Below are 20,988 nucleotides of genomic sequence, written 5' to 3'. Positions count from 1 at the left end.
TTGCTGTAACTGTCAATGCTATTCTATTCTGATTTCAGATTAAATTAACTAAAAAATGCTGGAGTCAGTACAAACAAATCAACTAAGTTTGGGCAGTTAGTGATCGAAAATTTTTCATAATAACGGATAGGGTTGCCTTATCCCAAGGCACTACCATTTACCTAAAGAATTCATATAATAAAATACATTTTCTCTTAATAATCATACTTTGAAAACATCTAGCTAAGTTTCTGATACACAGTATCTTATTGAAATTTGATTTATCTATTTTAAAAACAAAAACTATTCTTAAGCCCTTGGAATAATCACTTTTAAATTCATGGACATATATAGGTCATATTTAAAACAGAAAAGCTGGGAAAGGGTTACTCCATAAGGTATTTGGCATTTATCCAGTTGGCCCCTGATGTGAAGAACTCTTATTTGGTCTGGGAAATCTATAGCAAGAGGACAATGGTCCTAGGATAGAGTAGCATGACAAAATCTCTTTTTCCTAATTCAGTATCATTCTGTAATGAGGTCCCTGTTATCAAAATAATGCACAGATACGTTTTAGTTTTTAAAAGAAAATTTTTTTAACGTTTATTTATTTTTGAGACAGAGAGAGATAGAGCATGAACGGGGGAGGGTCAGAGAGAGGGAGACACATAATCCGAAACAGGCTCCAGGCTCTGAGCTGTCAGCACAGAGCCTGACACGGGGCTCGAACTCACAGACGGCGAGATCATGACCTGAGCCGAAGTTGGCCGCTTAACCGACTGAGCCACCCAGGCGCCCCCATTTTAGTTTGAATAGAATTAAAATGCACACATTAGAAAGGAAACTAAAGGTAGAAAAGAAGCCCCTTTTTATAGCTTGTCTCAGTTAATCCATATAAGAATATTGAAATATGTTTTGTGTGTGGGTGTGCACGTGTATGTATGCATGCACACACATACAGTTTTATAGATGAGAAAACTGGAGTGCTGAGAGATTAAGGACAGGAGGGGCAGAAACCATACAGAAAACTCACTAGACATCTGGGAAACAAGCATGCCTTTTAGAAGGAAACCTGTCCTGTGCTTGGAACAATTTCACATTTCACAACCAAAGAAAAGCTCTTTTTTTTCCCTTTCTTTCCTTCTTTCTTCTACCCACCCCCTACCTCTCTCTTTCTTTCCTTAATTTTTTGTGATGTTTATTTATTTGAGAGAGAGAGAGAGAGAGAGAGAGAGAGAGAGAGAGAATGAGTGGGGGAGGGGCAGAGAGAGAGGGAAGCACAGAATCTGAAGCAGGCTCCAGGCTCTGAGCCGTCAGCACAGAGCCTGGCATGGGGCTTGAACTCGAGAACCATGAGATCATAACCTGAGCCCAAGTCAGATGCTTAATCGAATGAGCCACCCAGGTGCCCCTCTTACTTTCTTTTTAAAATAGATGATAAGTTGGGAGGCTGGGGGGCTCAGTCAGTTAAGCATGGGACCCTTGATTTCCTTTGGGTCATATCATGGTTCGTGGGTTTGAGCCCCTTGTTGGGGCTCTGTGCTGACAGTGCAGAACCTGTTTGGGATTCTCTCCTTCTCTCTCCCTGCCCCGTACCAAATAAATAAACATTAAAAAAATAGGTGATAAGTAAAACTTTAAAACCTACCATTCAGACCTCCCTGCCAGCATATCACAAACTGATCTCTAGGATTTACTGATCTTGAATTCTAGAAAGGTTTTAAGGCAATGCACATTTCCGAACTTTGAAGTCTGAGGATAAACAGCTTGGCTCAGGCATATTCTAATTTGGCACTCAGAGTGCACATTCCTGGGTCCAAGTCTTGGCTTTTCTCTACGCCTGACTGGGCACTGAAATATTTAACGTATTAACGTAGGATGCAGATAATTGGGTGGGTAGGAAAACGCGCCGAATTAGAAGGTATTACCTAACTGGTATTTCTTGTTATATTTTACAACCTGAAAATCTTAGTAAGTGATACTGGTTGATTTCTGAAAAAGGAATCTTCGAAAGATGTTATTGTATAGACCTTTGGTACGTCCGATGTTACAGTTTTAGTGATCTCTGTTTTTCAGACAATAAGCATTCAGTAAGAGCACCGCATGTATATCCTATAGTCTAAGTACCAAACAAATATGTACTCAGCCAGTCAGAAGCCTAATACAGAGTTTTAGCCTTAGTTATGGGCTAAAATTAATGGTAGTAACTATAAACAGTGACAGATTGGATGGCAAACCATCTACAGTCTCAATTTGCAATTTTATTTTTGGCAGAACTCATAGGTTTTATGACCAACAATATATTGCAATCCAAGGGAAAAAATGGAAGCATTATGAGCCATTTTCAAAGGCTGTCTCACAAAATGCACGCTGTAATTACTGGACTGAAGAGAATGATTCCTTCCTGATATGACAAGGTAGGGGCTGTTTATAATGTTGCTGTTATTATTTGAAGGACAGGAAATATATATAATATTGCATCTTCCAAAAGGGAGCAATATGAAAGCTGTGTGTTTGGATATAGCCAAAAGTTTGCCTAGTACCATTCAGAATTAACAACAGACACCCCAAAAAGGAAATTCTGTTTCAGGGAGTGGCTCAAACATCAAATGTTTAACAAAGGTGTAGTTTGATTCATAAACACGGTTTGAAGGAATACTGATATAAAATAACTGAAGATAAGACAGATCACAGCAGATTTATTTTCAATTCTTCAAGCTTAAACTCCGGGATAGTACATTTAAAATTTTACATTGAGCTACAGACATGTACAAATTTACTCTTCCATATTTTAATCATATAAGCTGTGAATTCATGAGTTATTGAAATGAAACACCACTGGTTTCACTCTTATTTACTGTTTTCTGGTAGGATTACAGTGATATTCAAGGATTAGCTCAGATCTGTAAATAAAATTAAGCAATATCTACACACAGATCCCCATTCTCTTGTTTTACTTCACTTAATTATTCGTAGGTCCCATTTAGATTGGCAATGTGGGAAGTACTTCTATTCAGAAACATTTCCATGAAAAACTCACAGACAGCAAATATCTCAGAGATAAATTTCCCACAAATTGTATTTGGAGGGTAAAAACAAAAACAAAACAAAATAAAAAAAGTCTGATTGACATTTTTGTATGACAAGTGTAGAATATGAAAAGCAGAAAGAATTTTCAAGTTTGGTGAAAAGTTAATTTCATGTAAAACTTAAAAGGCAACACAGAAAGTGAGATATGCTTTTATTTGTAACCAAACCCTTAACTAATCTCTACTCCCAATGATTCATTTCACATCTCACTTTCTTTTTACTGTCTATCAAATCACCTTGTTTTATTTTCTTCTCAGCACTTATCACCATCTAAAATTATCTCTGTGATATCTTTACTTGTTAATTAGCAATTGACCTTGCCAGCTTTATTCACAAATGAATCCCTAGCATCCCGCACAGTAACTGATACACAGGGCCTCAAAAATATCATAACACTAAACTTATAATTAAAGGAAACATCAGTGGGGCATTCTCTTTAGATGTCTAGTCTCCGAAAGTTTTACAGATTCCATTCTAAACTTTTTTTTTTTTTTCTTTTTCAAACTTCTTTCTTTTTCTCACTGTCTCTTTCTGGCTAGGAAGAAGAAGAAACATTTTGTTGTGAATGTTGAATGAAAAGTGTTCCTTGATCTGAAAATTTAAGAATAGGCCACAGAAGCATGGGCTTTTATTTACAGATCATAGAGCCTGTGAAAAGTTACATATTGTTACATTATTTCCGCAAAACAAAACCAAAACAGACAATAGCCAGGCTTCTATTTAGGTAAGCCAGTGAAAAGTTTGACTTCTTCAAAAATCTGAAATCCAACTGCAGGTATGGATTCTGATTAAATACACATGTTATAAAATAAGCAGATTGTAACCGTACTTCTGTCTTTTTTTTTTTTTTTTAATTTTTTTTTCAACGTTTATTTATTTTTTTGGGGACAGAGAGAGACAGAGCATGAACGGGGGAGGGGCAGAGAGAGAGGGAGACACAGAATCGGAAACAGGCTCCAGGCTCTGAGCCAACAGCCCAGAGCCTGACGTGGGGCTCGAACTCACGGACCGCGAGATCGTGACCTGGCTGAAGTCGGACGCTTAACCGACTGCGCCACCCAGGCGCCCCTGTACTTCTGTCTTTTGAATAGCAGTCCAGGAGAGGGGCTAAAACATGGGCTCATTTGACTCCTGGCCTTTCTGTTCGGTAGCTATGTAATTTTAGGGAAGTTAAACAACCTCTTTGTGCTTCGGTTTCCTTATCTGTGTTATGGAGATAATAATGGAAGTTTCTTTTTAGGGTTGTAAAGATTAAAGGCGTTAATACATGCTGAATCTTTGGAAAAGTGCATGGCATACGGAGTGTGCTTAAAGTTTTCTGTAATTATCTATTCCAAGATAAAGTATCCAGAGTGGTATCAGTAGTACAAAATTATTTACCCTAACAAATATCAAATTGTCTTTTTTTTTTTTTTTTTTAATTTTTTTTTCAACGTTTTTATTTATTTTTGGGACAGAGAGAGACAGAGCATGAACGGGGAGGGGCAGAGAGAGAGGGAGACACAGAATCGGAAACAGGCTCCAGGCTCCGAGCCATCAGCCCAGAGCCCTACGTGGGGCTCGAACTCCCGGACCGCGAGATCGTGACCTGGCTGAAGTCGGACGCTTAACCGACTGCGCCACCCAGGCGCCCCTATCAAATTGTCTTCTTAGAGAAACTTCAGACCAAGAGTATTTAAGAGCTTTTAACACGCATTACCTGGTCACCATCTACAGGCCAAACAGACCCACATTTCTCAGACTGAGACTCATTTCAGGGAATAACTCATATTGGATAACTAATGTTAGTTGGGTGACAAATGACAGTATTTCTAACTTTTTCAGTTGCTAGGGGGATTTAATAGCGCCTTCCAAGGCAAAGTCATAGAAAGATAGTAAAAAGGGAGGTTTGAACACTAAACCAAGATTTGTGGAGTCTCCCTTTCTGGCTACTGTCTTCTAAAGTAGACCTGAGCAAACAGGAAAAAAATCGCATCTACCCTATCAAGTCTCCATGTCGAGGTATCATATGAGGTATCATATGTCCTTCCTAGTAAAGGATCGTTAAACTCTGGTGTCATCTGAATATGCTAACATGCAGATCTGAATCCTTGCTTATTCAACAAAGACTTATTAAGTGGCTACTTAATGTGCCAGGTTTAGTGCCCAGCTCTGGTTCTAGCCCTGGAAACAAAACAAACCCCAAATATAAAGCCTCTCTACTACTGTTTAACAGCTTAGAATGTAGTCAGATAGAGATGAGCAGTGGGCACATATGAGGCAAAACGAATCCAGTTCGGGGAGGAGTAGGGGATTTTGATTTCAGAAATAAGAAATGGCAGTTAAGTAAGCTTAGTAAGGAGGCAGGAGGGGAAAACTGTTGTCAGCAGAAGGAAGAACACAGAAAAAGCTCAGAGGCCAGATGCAGCAAGGTGGGTTCTGGAACTGCAAGTAATTCAGTAATTCAGATATTCAGGACTCCAGTAGAGACTCATGATTCTCGTTACATAACTGAGTCTCCTGAGGAGTTGGGTTTTTCTCCCTCTGGTCTTTCTTTCTTTCCCTTTCTTCCTCCCTCCCTCCCCACTTGCTTGCTTGCTTGCTTTCTCTCTCTCTCTCTCTCTCTTTCCCTTCTCTCTCTCCCTTCCTCCCTCCCTCCTCCCTTCCTTCCTTTCTTTCTTCCTTCCTATCTTTCTCTCCCTCCCTGCCTTCCTCCCTCACTTCTTTACTTTTCTCTCTTTTTCCTTCCTTCCTTCCTTCCTTCCTTCCTTCCTTCCTTCCTTCCTTCCTTCCTTCCTTCTTTCCTTCCTTCCCTCCTTTCATACTAAAACCCTCTTTGGATTCTTTCCCCTTTGCTCCCAAAGATTTTAAAGTAATGGGTCAAGGGGTAGTGCACATTCATTGGTATTTTTAAATGCATCCTTGGTGATGCTGCAGTACAAGCAAATGAAAACAACAGAAGGTGGTATCAGGCAGAAGGCTGACTTTGACTAGTACAGAGTGTACCTTGAACCATCTCTAGAGCAATAGGATGACCTTGAAGAGTGTCATGCATGGGCGGGATATACTCAGAAATTCGCTTTGACAAAATTACTCCTGCAGACCTGTGGGCTGAAGAGGAATGAAGCAGAGGCAGAGGCCACTTAAGAGGCTCATGTGGTAATCCAGATTACTGCCTATGGCTTTCCTGGTTATTTCTTAACCCTGGCCTCAGAAGTGGAGCAGCGTCCTTTCAAAAAACACATAGGCTATCCTTAAGTGCTCAACGTGAGCGGAAGCCACTGAACTATGAACCCTCACAAATCACAGGGGCAATCATTCAAACAGGGGTTCGTAGCTCTAATGGGTTTCAGCCGTCTACCGACTCCCAAAAATTCTGTGCAAACTTTTGACTTTTCTGGGCATGTGTGTTTTTCTAAGAGTGCCGGTCCACACTGTTCATCAGCTCTGCACAGGCTTATATGATCCCACAAGTCAACAGCACATGAGGAAGGAGCATGTAGGGCCCTGCTGTGGATGAGATGGGCTTATTTAGAAATTAGAAATTCTCTTCCCAATACAGCCGATCTAATATACGGGTATTTTAAAAACTGTCTCTTAACTTGAATTCTCCTGTGGTTGCTAAACTGAAAAAGCATCAGAATCATCCAGAAAGATCATGAGAAGTATAGAGTTACAAAATTCATCTAAGAATTATTGAATAAGGACCTATAGGGGAGGATTGGAGTGATTTGAATAGGTAACCAGGTTTGGGAACCACTGAGATGCTTTTGTACTTACAGAAATAGTTACTTATGGTCTCTATTATCTTGCCTTTATTGTTATACATCTTCATTATTTATGCACACAAACTGAACCAGGAGCTTTTTAAAAAAAATAATACAACATCGGTAGTAATAGTAATAATAATAATAATAATAAAAATAATAATAATAATAAATAAAAATACTATCACATTACTAATTCTATAACTCTCCATATATGGGAGCATATTGATAACCCACTTTATAATTCTGAAGAATTTTTTGAGTTGGAAGGTTTTTATTGTTTTGTCTGCATCTCTGTCCCCCCTCTCTCTAGCAAGAATTGCCATCCAATCCTTTTCTATTAGTACTGTTTTCTACTTAAGATTTTGGTGCCAAGGTGAAAATCATTCTAAATTGCCTTATCTCAGCACTTGAAATAAATGGATACTGTTTTTAAGAAAGAGGCTTCCTGGTTTGAGGAAATTATTTTTGCTCTCCTATGAATCTGGCCCTCCCATGAATAGCCTTCTTATTTTCCTCTCCTTATGCTAACTGCTCCACATCTGGTATCCAGTACAAGGCAGAAACAGCATGTTATCAACCACAAGAAGAAAGAAACATAAGGCTCTTAGAAATCTTGGATCTCATTTATGGCACTATTGAAGGCGGACTCTGGAGTCTCTGAAAAGCTTTAGATGATTAAAAATGAAATGTAAGAATGCGTTGTCCTGGACAATTATGAAGGCAGAAAGGAAACCTTTTGTATGTGGTGGGGCTACTGCTATCTCCAAGGACAGCTTGGAATAGCAGCAGGAACGTTATGATATTCAGAAGGGCTGATGATGTAGGATTGATACAGTTTGTGGTATTATTTCTTGTTCTACCAGATTTACTAATATAAATTTGACACAGTTAAGTATTCTAAATCACAGCAACACACTTGCTGTTTTGACGCACAACTTTCTAAAAGAAATACTTTGAATAAGTTCCACAAAAGTCATCCAATCTGGAAAAATCTACGTTTTTGAAAATTGGGTTTTTTTTTTTTAAAAAAGATGTCTAAATTTTTAAGTCATCTCTACAGCCAGTGTGAGGCTCCACATAACAACCCTGAGATCAAGAGTTGCTCACTCTTCTGCCCGAGCCAGCCGGGCGCCCCTAACGATGGTTTTATTGGGACTCGGGTTAGAATCTTCTGGTAAGTTTTACTTTATACCTACTTCCCATTTTGTATTTTTTTCTCCTGCTTCCTCTCAGGTTGCTTTTCCCCATATTTCTGTATCTCACTGTAATCCTTCTTCTCTTCTGTGGCTTATCCCACTTCCTGTCTGAGTTCAGCACCCATAGCTCTATGGAGCTTGGCAGAGGCTCTCGGGAGAAAGAATGCTGTGTGCTGCTTCTGTAAGAACAGCCACGAGAAAGGAAGGACCAGGACTTTGAGGGGAGATATGTGCACTTTGAGGGGAGTCTGTATGTGCACTTTTCAATGTTTTACTTCCTGTGCACTCCCTATTGTCATTCCCTTGCATTATAGGACTTATCTTCCTATTATTTTTTTTTTCTTATTTAATGTGTAATTTCTTATTGTTGTGGTAGTCACAAAGTACCAGACTCTTTTAGGTTTAGTCTTTGCTCTCAACCTAAAATACTATCATGTAAAGAAATAAAGTCTGGCTCTAGAAGCCTGACAATTTGGTAATTTGCCTGAAAAAAATGTATTCCACATCCCAAGTGTAGTTCACGTCTGTGTGCAAATCTTTCCTCTTCCTGCATTTAGGATCACCCTGTGAGAGAAGGGCCTAAACCCTGTGGTTTAAGGACTGCCCAGTGCAAAAAGGCTTTTCTCATAGCAGTGGTTCTCAGTGGGTTGATTTTGTCCTTACCTCTTGCCCTGAGACATTTGACAATATCTGGAGACATGTTTAGCCGTCAAAACTGAAGGAGTGCTACTGGCAGGGAACAGGTGGAAGCCAGGAATGCTGCTGAACACCCCACAACACACCCCAGGAGCTCCCCCCTTAACCCTCTGCCACTGAACAAAAAACGGCCAAGCCAAAATGTCAATAGCAATGAGGTTGAGAAACCAACTCTGTTCTCGACTTTGACCAAGAACAGGCCCTGTTAACAAGCCTTGCTTGATCCATGGGCAGCAGTAGGAAAATGTGTTCATGAGACCTGATGCTGAGTCACTGGTGATACTTGTGTGAACTTTGGGAAAACTGGCTGCGCTTGTTAGACTTGATGGGTGTGTATGTGTCTGCCAGACTCTTGGTTTGTGTGTAATGGAAAGTGAAATGGAGGCTCTTAAGCAGGGGTTGGGGCGGTTGGAACACAATCTATTTAAAGACAGTAGACATGTCTACGGCCATGCCACCCTGAACGCACCCGACCTCGTCTAAAGACAGTAGACATACTGCCCTTCCATTGGTCTGCTTTTGGTTGGTCAGGGGCTTGAGCAAATCACCCCTTGGGGCCTCCATTCTCTTATCTATCAACTAAGGGTTTGAACTAGCTTGTTGCTCTCTGTTCCACAATTGTAGAATGAATGAAAAAATTACCTCACAATTAAATGGAACTATTTAATATAATTTAGACTGGACATCTCCTTAATCTGTAGTTCCCTAATTTTTTTTGTCATCAAAAATGAGGGTCATCTTTAAATATCTGTACTCAAGAGTTATTGTGTCAAATCTGTACTCAAGATTTATTTTATATTCTAGGAAGACAGAGTATCCATTGGTGTTTAAAGGTTGCCCGTCTATGATGTGCTTCTTATAGAAAAATCTAGTTTGTCTAGCTACTTGTTCTACCACTTACCTTGAAGAACTGTCAGTGTTGCTCCACCAGAACTACACCAACCTGGCTGACCACTAAAGCTCCCTGGAAAAGATAGTACCGTAGAATCAGGCCTGAGGAGAGAGCTGTTGGGAATTGTGGCCTGTAATGACCTCAGTCTTTATGCAGTACCACACCCTTTTCTGAAAACTCCCTGGATCAATGGTGCATTGGTCTGACTCATCATTGCCCAGAAGTATGTAAGATGGGAAGAGGAAATGAAAAGGAAACGGGCTCAAATAGTTGCTGCATGGTCAGCACATAGCATACCTTACAAAAGTTATCTGATTTAATCACCACAAATACCTGACAAAGGGGATTATATTAACATCCCTTTACCTGATACGAAACTAAAGCTCAAGAAAAGCTGATCTATTTACAAGCTATAGAAAACTGACTCAAGGGGACATAAGTAATAAAATTAATTCATTGGGTCGTGTAGCCAAGAAGTCTAGAGGTAGAAGTGGAGCTTGTTCCAAAGCCTTAAGATACATCACCGTTGTCCCAGTTTCTATTTCTCCTTTGTGTTTTCTCAAGTCTTGGTTTTGGCTTTAGGCAATTCTGTGCCTCCCAGAAGCCCTAGGTTCTCCCAGCAGGACCTCATACCTCATTGCTGGAGTAGACTGGAGTGCCTGCACAAGCCCTGGATTCACTCTTTCTCAATGGCTCTTGTCAAGTCACACATTTTTCCCAGAACTAAACACTCAACTGAGGAGGGTGAGTTGGTACTGGGAAATGATGCCTGGAGTTTTTCATAAAAATTATTTTATTTTATTTTATTTTATTTTATTTTATTTTATTTATTATTTTCAGAGAGAGAGAGAGAGAGTCAGGAAAGGGCAGAGAGAGAGAGAGAGAGAGAGAGAGAGAGAGAGAATCTCAAGCAGGCTCCACACTGTCAGCACAAAGCCCTATGTGGGGCTCAAACTCATGAACCATGAAATCATGACATGACGTAAGCCAAAATCAAGAGTTGGATGCTTAACTGACTGAGCCACCCAGGTGCCCTACAAAAATAATTTTTAAAACAAATCTAAAATCCAAGTTGGAATTCAAGTATCAAACAAAAAAATTATTGTCAGAATCTGGGCGGCTAAGCTTTAATTCCCAATCACGCTCTAGAACCTCTTGAGATTTTTATTAGTAATTTAGAGTTTATTATTTAGTGATATTTTGAAGTTGGTCTAGATAAGGTATAGAGACTAAACAACCTTTCCACTAGTGTAATTTTTGTTCACTGCTTATATTACTGGATATATTTCTCTCCCTGATTGGTGGAAGTCCTCATGAAAAGATAAGCAAGACAGATTAATTCCCTGTATCCCACACTCTGATCATCTTGGAAAGGGGTTATAAGAAAGAATCGGAAAGATCTCTAGATCCATCCTGGTATCTTTTGCTACTACACATCTTCCCAGTTTCCAAAGATGACTCCCTTTGTTTTCAGCTATGAGTTATTTCATCATTATTCATATGACGATTTCTAAAGCAGTTTGAGTCAATTGCATATGATTTAAAAATAATGAAGCTAACAATTTTAACAGGAAGACTACATTACTCTTCCTATTGCAGAGATTTTTCTCTCCATAATATAAAATGTAAACATCTTCAATTAAGAGAATTCATATGGGCTGAGGAAAATTGTCTGAGCAGCAGCCACTTATTCTGTAGAAACAAAGACCATGGAATGTGGATGTGAAACTTGTTTGTCCTCAAGAAGTGAAGAGAAATCAATAAAATTTATTCTGAAATGGAAGGAGTTATATTAGTTGGATGTTTCAGCCTTTACTTGTGCAGATGCATATCAGGCAAAAACAGGTTTCTCATCCGTCACATAACTATCAATATGCCAAAACCATCTTTGATTATCCACAGCCCACCCGGATGGAAAATGCATTCCCCCTTTTTAAAAATTACTTGTTTTGCTAGGTCAGAAAACTAACGTTGAACAAAACAGTGCTTGTGAGGGGCGCCTGGGTGGCGCAGTCGGTTAAGCGTCCGACTTCAGCCAGGTCACGATCTCGCGGTCCGTGAGTTTGAGCCCCGCGTCGGGCTCTGGGCTGTTGGCTCAGAGCCTGGAGCCTGTTTCCGATGCTGTGTCTCCCTCTCTCTCTGCCCCTCCCCCGTTCATGCTCTGTCTCTCTCTGTCCCAAAAATAAATAAACGTTGAAAAATTAAAAAAAAAAAAACAAAAAAAAAAACAGTGCTTGTGAAGAAATTAGCTCAAAAATGTCAAATAGTAATTTTTTGGTTTACCTCAGGCTACCTTTAGACCACAGGGTAGAAATGATTTAAAAAACAAAACAAGACCTCCTTTATAACATTAGATTTGAAAACAGAAAACAGACCACAATACTGAAACCATGGTGAATCACTTATTGTCTCTGGGCAGAAGTCAGAGTTGGCCTCCTGCTGATCCGTCTTTTCTTGGGCGCAGCTCAGGACATCACAGCTTGAGTGACCACGAGGTAGATGGCATATTCAGAGAAGAGGGACTTTGGTAGCGAAAGGCCTCAAAATGAGTTCATGACCAGTCTGGATTTGTTGAAGGAACTTGAATGTTTAACCTAGGAAATGGCAAGACGTTGTTTCTTTCTCCAAATAACCCAGAGGTTTAACTTGACATAGAGAACTAAGTGCCCTATTCTGTGGATCCTTAGGGAAAACCAGAAGCTGTGAAAGGAGGCTCAAGAAAGTGGCTAAGTACACAAATGATAGAGTCCAAAGTCAGGGTTCAAATACCTGTTCCACCACATACCAATTATCTAAGCTTGGCAAGATATTTGCCACTCTGAGTCTCAATTTCCCTGTCTGATAAGTAGGGAAAATAACAACTAACTTGGGGGGTTGTTATGATAATCAAATGAGTCAACAGTGTATGCATAGTGCGAAGTGTAGCAACTGGTATTAATAAGGGTTTAACAAATGGTGGCTGAATAGTTGCTTCATAAGTCGTCATCACACTGTTACTATCACTTGTCAGAAGTATCCAATGATAAAAATTCTTGCCTTTGGAAGCAGTAATTTCAGCTATCACTAGAAATATTCCTTACCTGGCAAATGGGCTTCAAGACTTGAAGTCACCTGATCTGGATTTATTTTTATTTTTTCAATATATGAAATTTATTGTCAAATTGGTTTCCATACAACACCCAGTGCTCATCCCAAAAGGTGCCCTCCTCAATACCCATCACCCACCCTCCCCTCCCTCCCACCCCCCATCAACCCTCAGTTTGTTCTCAGTTTTTAAGAGTCTCTTATGCTTTGGCTCTCTCCCACTCTAACCTCTTTTTTTTTTTTTCCTTCCCCTCCCCCATGGGTTTCTGTTAAGTTTCTCAGGATCCACATAAGAGTGAAAACATATGGTATCTGTCTTTCTCTGTATGGCTTATTTCACTTAGCATCACACTCTCCAATGGAGTACTACATGGCAATGAGAAAGAACAAAATATGGCCCTTTGTAGCAACGTGGATGGACCTGATCTGGATTTAAATTGCAGTTCTAACATTTACTAGCTCTGTTACCTTGAATAAGGTATTTAATTTGCATGAGCCTCAGTTTTCTTGTCTTATATGATGATAATAACACCTCTTTCACAAATTGGCTTTTTTCCTGAGCGATAACTATAATAGTCAAAACAAGAGTATAATTTTTAGCATGTTCTTAGTTCCAGACACCATTCTAAATGCCTTCTATGCATTCATTTAGGTAATCCTTTCAACAAAACTGGAGGAGCTTATGACTGTTATTCCCATTGTATAGATGAGGAAACTGAGGCACACAAAACTAAATCATTTCCCCACGGTCACACAGCTAATAATAAAGGGTAGAACAGGAATCATGAGTCCAAGATGTCTGGCTCCTGGGACCATGTTCATGAGCATACCCAACACAGTGTTTTACACTGAACGTATGTTTGTTAATTCCTTCCCCATGCACTGGAAGATCACTTAGCTGCCATAGCCATACAAAGGGTCAAACTTCCCAAGGGTGGTAATTCAAGAATCCAGACCTACCTTTCTTGAATGCCAATACATGAACTAGGGTCTGATTGCCAGTTCGTGAAAGATCACTTTGAACAGTACTAACGGGAAGATTAAATCTAATGAATATGTTCAAAACCCGAGTGTAAGCCAATCCCACAGTCTCCAGATATTTTGGATAGCATAAATAAACAAACAGAAGCAGTGGCGTGTGGGTGGCTCAGTCAGTTAAGTATCTGACTTCAGCTCAGAGCATGAGCTCATGGTCCGTGAGTTTGAGCCCCTCATTGGGCTCTCTGATGTCAGCACAGAGTCCACTTCAGATCCTCTGTCCCCTTCTGTCTTTCCCCCTCCCCTGCTCGCTCTCTCTCTCAAAAACAAACAAACATTTAAAAGAAGCAAAGATGTAGGGCATATTGAATGTAAAATAAATGGGTATGGAAACTCTACCTCTGCCTCAGGCATGCAAAGCTGCGCAATTTAGAAGGAGTAGGAGAATCAACATCTGGGTCCAGGGCAGATTTTGTCTGTGAAGAACATCCTTAATTACAGCATGTATACAATAGGAAAAAGGTGAGCTTTCAGCTCAGGGCATAATACTTAGGAGAGAAAAATAACTGGTTAGAAATAGGGATCAAAGACCCTGATTCAAGTCCTGTAAAGGTGGGCCCCCTGAAGGGCTCTTTTCCTATAGTTGAGTGACTGTGACACTGTGTGGAGTTGACAAAGAGCAAGATTGTGTGTGTGTGTGTGTGTGTGTGTGTGTGTGTGTACTCTCACACACACATATAAATGCACATTAATTCATGCACATACATATATATTTCAAGATCATACCCATAAAAATAATTTTAATAGATCATCTGTCAGTTATTCCTTAACTAATTATTTAGGCAAAAGATTTTCCTCCAAGTTTTAGTACAGAATATAGAAAGGAAAACAAAACTTTTGTGATCCTTCAGTTGGAATTTGATTCACAGCCAAATTAATTTCTCTTTCCAGTGTTTTGTTTTTCCCCCCTTCCCTGAACAGTGCTTGGGAAATGATGAATATTTTTTCGAGAGAGCAAACACACATATTTTGGTTCCCTAGATTCCAGCATGGCGTAAATACCTAAAGGAGATATCAGTATTGTGAAAACTCCAAAGTAGCTGGAAGGCAGACGTGCAATGGGGAATTTTCCAGAATGCTCTTTGACAGCAAGTTGTGGTGGAATGTTCAGCAGGGAGTAGAAGATGACATTTGGTAATTCTTTAATTCCCGAGAGAAGAGAATGACTCAAGTGTTTCTAAAGAAGCAGAACAGTGTATGTATCAGAATAAGAGAAGGGCAAAATAAATAACTGCTGTTGTATAAGATAAAGGAATAGAAATGACTTATTGTGAAGGAAAGGCCTTTACAAAATTGTAGTGGACTTGAAAGACTATTTTTAAAATTTACTGTGAGTGCCAGATAATAATGAAAAACATCTGTGCATCTTTCCCCAAATAACAGATAAATAAAATAAAAAGTGAGCAGAGAGCAGAGATTTTGTCCCTATTACACTGGGAAGAGTTACTGTTTTACTTGTGCATTTTCTCCTGCCAATTGGAAGGAAATAGATTCTTTGGGTGCCATCTAGTGGCTAAGTGAAGGAAGGCAACTAAAAGAGCTGGAATTTGTTTTATTTCCCACACAGGAAAAAAGAAATGAGTATAATGAAACAGGGATAAGGCATTAATTTGAAACTTATTAAAGAAATAAACACTCATTCGTATAATCAAGAATTTGGAGGTGATTTGGAGAAGGCAGGGACTTTTGCCTCTCAGTTTTTGCTCAATTCCCAGCACCTAGAAAGACATCCAGCACCCTGTATAAACATTATGTTAGCCTGTTTGAAACAAAATGAATAAATGGAGACAAACATTATAGGATTTGAGAGACCATGTATATCTTGTTCTGCATAGATATTTCACCTCCCCAGATTTTTTAAAGGTATGGTGCAACTTTTACAAATGATTTTAAATAACAAAATTAGAATTCTTTGCATTAAAGCATTGTTATTGTAGATTCTTCAAAATCATGTCAGGAATTCTTTGCAGAGTTTGAAATGGGATACAGCAAATCTAGACTATTAATCCCTAAAATTCATATTACTTGGCATTATCTGCTAATTTCTTTCTTTCTTTCTTTCTTTCTTTCTTTCTTTCTTTCTTTCTTTCATTGTGCACATTTTCAGGAATAGAAGGAGATTAATACACATTGTATCTCTCTGATGAGCTAGTTGTCTTGTTTATACATTAATTAATGTAATCTTCACAAAGAAGACAATTGGGTAGCTTAAAAACCTGAGGCTCAGAGGTTCAGTCAGAGTCCACCCAAGGTTTTTGGCTTGAAAGCTTGTCATTTTTGTACCATTGCCTGCATCCAAGAAGTTGGTTTAGAGTTGGACATGTAACTAGTTTATGGCCAATGACACAGAGAAGAGGTCTTCCAGAAAAGTTTCTCATCCATCCATCCATCCATCCATCCATCCATCCAGAAAAACGCTTTCTTTTCTGCTTCTTGACATTGGTTTCTGAAAATGTGATGTCTGGAGCTGCTGCAGTCATCTTGTGGCCATGAGGGGAATGACTTCACACATCAACGGTGACAAAGTAAATAGATGAAAAAATGGGCATTTTTGACATTACAGGAGCAACTAAGCTAACCGACTCAGAGGCTGCTCTACCTTGAACTTCTTGTTACATGGATAATAAAGAACCTCCTTTCAAAAGCCATTGAGAGGTTATTTTTCTGTTACTTGCAGCTGAAAACATCTTCATTCAAACAGGCAAATGGAATAGAAGAGATAAATAATCAGAAATTGTTTAAACACTGTTAGAAAGGAGAATTAATACAAGTCTTGTCTTAATAAATCAGAGAGATAATCCTACATTTAAAAAAAGTCAACAAATGACACATTGAAAAAAGTCCAACAGAATGTACTTGGTGAACTTTCAATTGTGGAGGAGCTACGTTCCATACAGAGAACAATAAAAAGACAAGAAAACAGAAACCCTGAAACAGGCTCCAGGCTCTGAGCTGTCAGCACAGAGCCCGGGTGGGGCTCGATCTCACAAACTGCAAGATCATGACCTGAGCCGAAGTCGGACGCTTAACCGACTGAGCCATCCAGGTGCCCCAAGAATGCCCCTAATAGACTGTTCAAAACTAAGCTTTAATAACTTTCTCAGATGCTCTTTCATGCAAACAGAAAAATAAGTAAGCCAAACGTCAGCACACAGGATCCATACTGCAATAAGCATGCGGTTAATTGTAAGTGGTGCTCACATATTTTTATACAGTGATATAAATGTTAATCCAAATTCACTTTGTTTTTCCCATCTCAGGTTCCTGATTCCAGGAGATGATTCCAAAAGTGAATTCTCCACACTGAATGGTGAGTTCCAATTACTACATGTATTTCCCACATAATTAAATGAAACTACTTTTTAGCTGTCTACCTTCATTTTCTGGAAAACAAATCTAAGTATGAAACCACCCCCACCCCCGCCAAAAAAATAAAAACAAACACTTCTAATTGAGGTGAAAATTAAAAATAGGGGCACCTGGGTGGCTCAGTCAGTTGGGTGTTCGACTCGTAAATTCAGGTCAGGTCATGATCCCAGGGTTGTGGGATCGAGCCCCATGTCAGGCTCTGCACTGAGCATGGAGCCTGCTTAAGATTCTCTCTCTCCCTCTCTTTCTCTCTCCCCCTCACTCTCTCCCTCTGCCCCTCTCCCCCATTGGTGTGCGGTCTCTTGGAAGTAAAAAAAAAAAGTTTATTAAAAGAAATTCAGATAAAAGATGAAAATAAGTGAAATAGGGGGCACCTGGATGACTCAGTCAGTTAAGCCTCAGACTCTTGATTTCAGCTCAGGTCATGATCTCCCAGTTTTGTGAGATCGAGCCCCATGTCATTCTCTTCCCGCTGCTTGGGCTTCTCCCCGTCTCTCTCTTTCTGTCCCTCCCCCACTCCACTATCTCTGTCTCTCTGAAAATAAATAAACTTTTAAGAAAGAAAATAAGATAAATATTTTCAAAGTTAGCTGAGGTGTTGATTTTAGTAAATATACAATTACTTGGATTACATCTAAATAGCAAGACTTGAAAGTCATAGCTGTTTGCACTGTGTTGTGTCTCAGCAAACACACACACTCACACACACAGACATGAAAACAAAAGCAGCACAAAACAAACTGAAATGATCATCTCTTTTAGGATAAGATCTGAATCATTTCCTTTGAAATGACTTTTTTGGGGTAAAAGATTAAAAAGTAAACACTTTAGGGACACCTGGGTGGCTCGGTTGGTTAAGCATCCAACTCTTGGTTTCAGCTCAGGTCATGATCTCATGGTTCGTGGGTTCAAGCTCCACATCGGGCTCTGTGCTGACAGCACAGAGCCCGCTTGGGATTCTGTCTCCTGATCTCTCTCTGCCCCTCCCCTGCTTGCTCTCTATCTCTCTCAAAATTAAACAAATAAACATTAAAAATTTAAAAAAAGTAAACACTTTATTCTTCTCTTTGCCTTTCTCAAGAAGTATCTGTAAAGGGTTAGCAGGGGGAAACAGAGGCTCCTCCGTCATCCTGCTCCTTTTCTTGGTTCCTTTTGGTCAGTAGAGCCATCTTGTCCATGCAATCAACTTTCAATAAAATTTAATTTCTTCTTACCTCGGGCTTAGGAAAGTATGGTTTACAATTTGGTATGACTTTGAAGAGGTTATTCTGTTACCGTCCTACATTTCAAAACATATTTTGCCATTATTTCACTGTGATCAGTAATGTAATAAGTTCCAAGTCTGAAAGAATTTATGTGTAAAACCATCATTAAATCACAGCTTAGAGACATTCTCAGAATATTGTTCTTATACATTGTTAGACTATCACAATAAAGTGTGTGGTATTTTTCATTAACCTCATATATACGTCTTTGCAATTATGTCATAAATAGTAATAAATCAAACAATAATTGTACCTTCAGAACACGCCTATGAGATAGGTATATTATTATTCCCATTCTACAGATAGAGAAACTGAGGCTGAGTGGAAGAATAACTCATTTGAGATCACACAGCTATCAAGTGGCAGAGCCAGGATTTGAACCCAGGCAGACTGAACATAAAACCTCTGGCAATAGCAAACAGTCTTAATTCCCTTGCTCTGGTGAGACGATAGTTATTTTAATTAGCTTGTTAAAATTATGTCAGAAAGGATCACTCATGCATGCATGGCTGGTGGGAATGTAAAATGGCAAACCCTCTTGCCAACAGTTTAGTCATTTCTTATAAAACTCAACATGCAACGACCATATGGCCTGGCAATTGCACTCTTGGGCATTTAGCCCAAAGAAATGAAAACTTGTATTGATGCAAAAATCTGTGTTCAAGTGTTCATAGTGGTTTTATTTCTAATAGCCCCAGCCTGGGAACAACCCAGATATCCTTCAGCGGGTAAATGGTAAACAATTCAGCCATACCCTGGAATACTACTCAGCAGTAAAAATGAATGAACTGTTGATACACACAGCCACTTGCATGCATCTCCAGGGAATGATGCTGAGTGGAGAAAAGCCAACCCTAAAAGGTTAGATACGGATTTTACTTGCATAACATCTTTGAAATGGCAAAAATCATGGAGAGCTGACTTGTGGTTGTCAGTGGTGAGGGATAGGGTGACAGGTAGGAAGACCGTAGATGTGGTCACAAATGGGCAATGCCAGGGATCTTTGTGGTGATAGAATTCATTTGTGTCCCTACTACACTGGTAGACCCAAGGATCTACACAAGTGATAAAATTGCATAAAACTAAATACACACACATACACACAATGTAAGTGAAACTGGGGAGATTTGGATAAGATCTGTGGATTGCATCACTGTCCATGTCCAGTTTTGGTATTGTAGTATGTTTTTGTAGGTTATCATTGGAGGAAAACTGAGCCAAAGGTACATGGGATCTCTGTGTTATTTCTTTACATCTACATGTGAATATATAATTATCTCAAAATAAAAAGTATACTTAAAAAGTATTGTAGATAATCCTATTATCTTCATTCAAATTATTTTGCCACGTCCCTGAGAAAAGTGAACTAAAAATTTTATAGTACCTATTTTTAGCCGCAAAGTAAGCTGAGCTGTAAAAATAAGGTTCCATTCATCAAGTAAAGCAGCCATCCTTCACTGATGCACTGCCTTTATTGTTAGTAATGCATCCACTAACAAGTGATTCAGTAATACCACATCTTTGTGCTCCACGGACATGCATTATACAGTGTGTTTGTGTGTGTGTGTGTGTGTGTGTGTGTGTGTGTGTGTGTGTTTAAGTGTGAAAAGAAATCCCTTAACAGTACAGCTTTCCTCTTGCATTAATTCATTATCTGAGCTTGGGCATAGATGTCTGGTTTTCGTTTTCTTTGTGTGTGGCCAATGTCAAAGTCATCAATTTTTAAATTTAAATCCACTTTATTTGTCAATGCCCACTGATTTTAAAGATATACAGAATTTGAACCACTTATTTTTCTTTAAAAAAATGGCATGATAGTTTCTTTCACCTTTGATTTGAACGGGATGGAGGAGGGGAAGTATCTTTGAAAAAAAATAGCTTTTAAAGTCTGCTTTCTTCAAGCACAGTACTAATGAATCAAGGCGGTCTGAAGTTACAAGCTTCTGGTTTTGAGCTGTCATTTTCTTCACTCACTCTGGCTCCAAATTCCCCAGCTTCTGCTCCCCTGCCACTTTTGTTCAACCTGTGCCTGTTGTTATTGGTGTTGATATAATATACACAAAGCGAGATTTGCCTTTATGGTTGCCATGGAAACACTGCTTATTAATAAAAGTCTTTCTTCTGAAAGGAATTGTGATGTGATGCATTCACCCAGGTCTGTAAGCAAGTTTTCTACATTCTGAAATTACATATTTAATAAAGACCTCGCTCTGAAAAATTGACCTCTGGCATTTACTGTCCCCTTTAGTGACCTTGTACTGTTTCACAAGATACGCACTATTTTTCCAAAGTTGTGACCACATCCTTCTGGCCACAGGGAACTAAATATAATAAGTAAAGCAGGGAATAATTCTCTTCTTCCCTACACCACCCTCCTTCCAATTTGAAAACTTGTGACAATTATTTACATGTCTCCCTGCTCTATGCTCCAATCAAAATTATGGCTGAAAATACTTTGTAAATTTATCCAATAGCATGGTGCTTACAGCTGGCATGATCCAGTTGAGAAATTTATTGCAGATTGTCTTATATCGTGTGTTGTGTCCTATATATTTACATTGTCACTTCCACTGACTATGAGTCAAAGGCAACAGCACCCTGTCCTGTGCTAATTACATATTCCTCTCTTT

At 39.2% G+C, this 20,988-nt stretch overlaps 1 long non-coding RNA gene across 1 annotated transcript in view; it reads left to right on the top strand.

Moving 5' to 3' along the window:
- Positions 1 to 2,356, top strand: part of LOC115523252 — a 40,550-nt gene extending 38,194 nt beyond the window's left edge. Inside the window, exon 3 of the long non-coding RNA XR_003971680.1 lies at positions 2,254 to 2,356. This is a non-coding gene — a long non-coding RNA (uncharacterized LOC115523252). The remainder of the gene's footprint in view (positions 1 to 2,253) is intronic.
- Positions 2,357 to 20,988: the final 18,632 nt, after the last annotated feature.

The sequence above is a fragment of the Lynx canadensis genome, chromosome C2 (assembly GCF_007474595.2).
Source record: "Lynx canadensis isolate LIC74 chromosome C2, mLynCan4.pri.v2, whole genome shotgun sequence".
Classification (NCBI taxonomy): Eukaryota; Metazoa; Chordata; class Mammalia; order Carnivora; family Felidae; genus Lynx; species Lynx canadensis.
The sequence above is the reverse complement of the archived record's forward strand: the minus strand, read 5'-3'. Positions and strand labels throughout refer to the sequence as shown.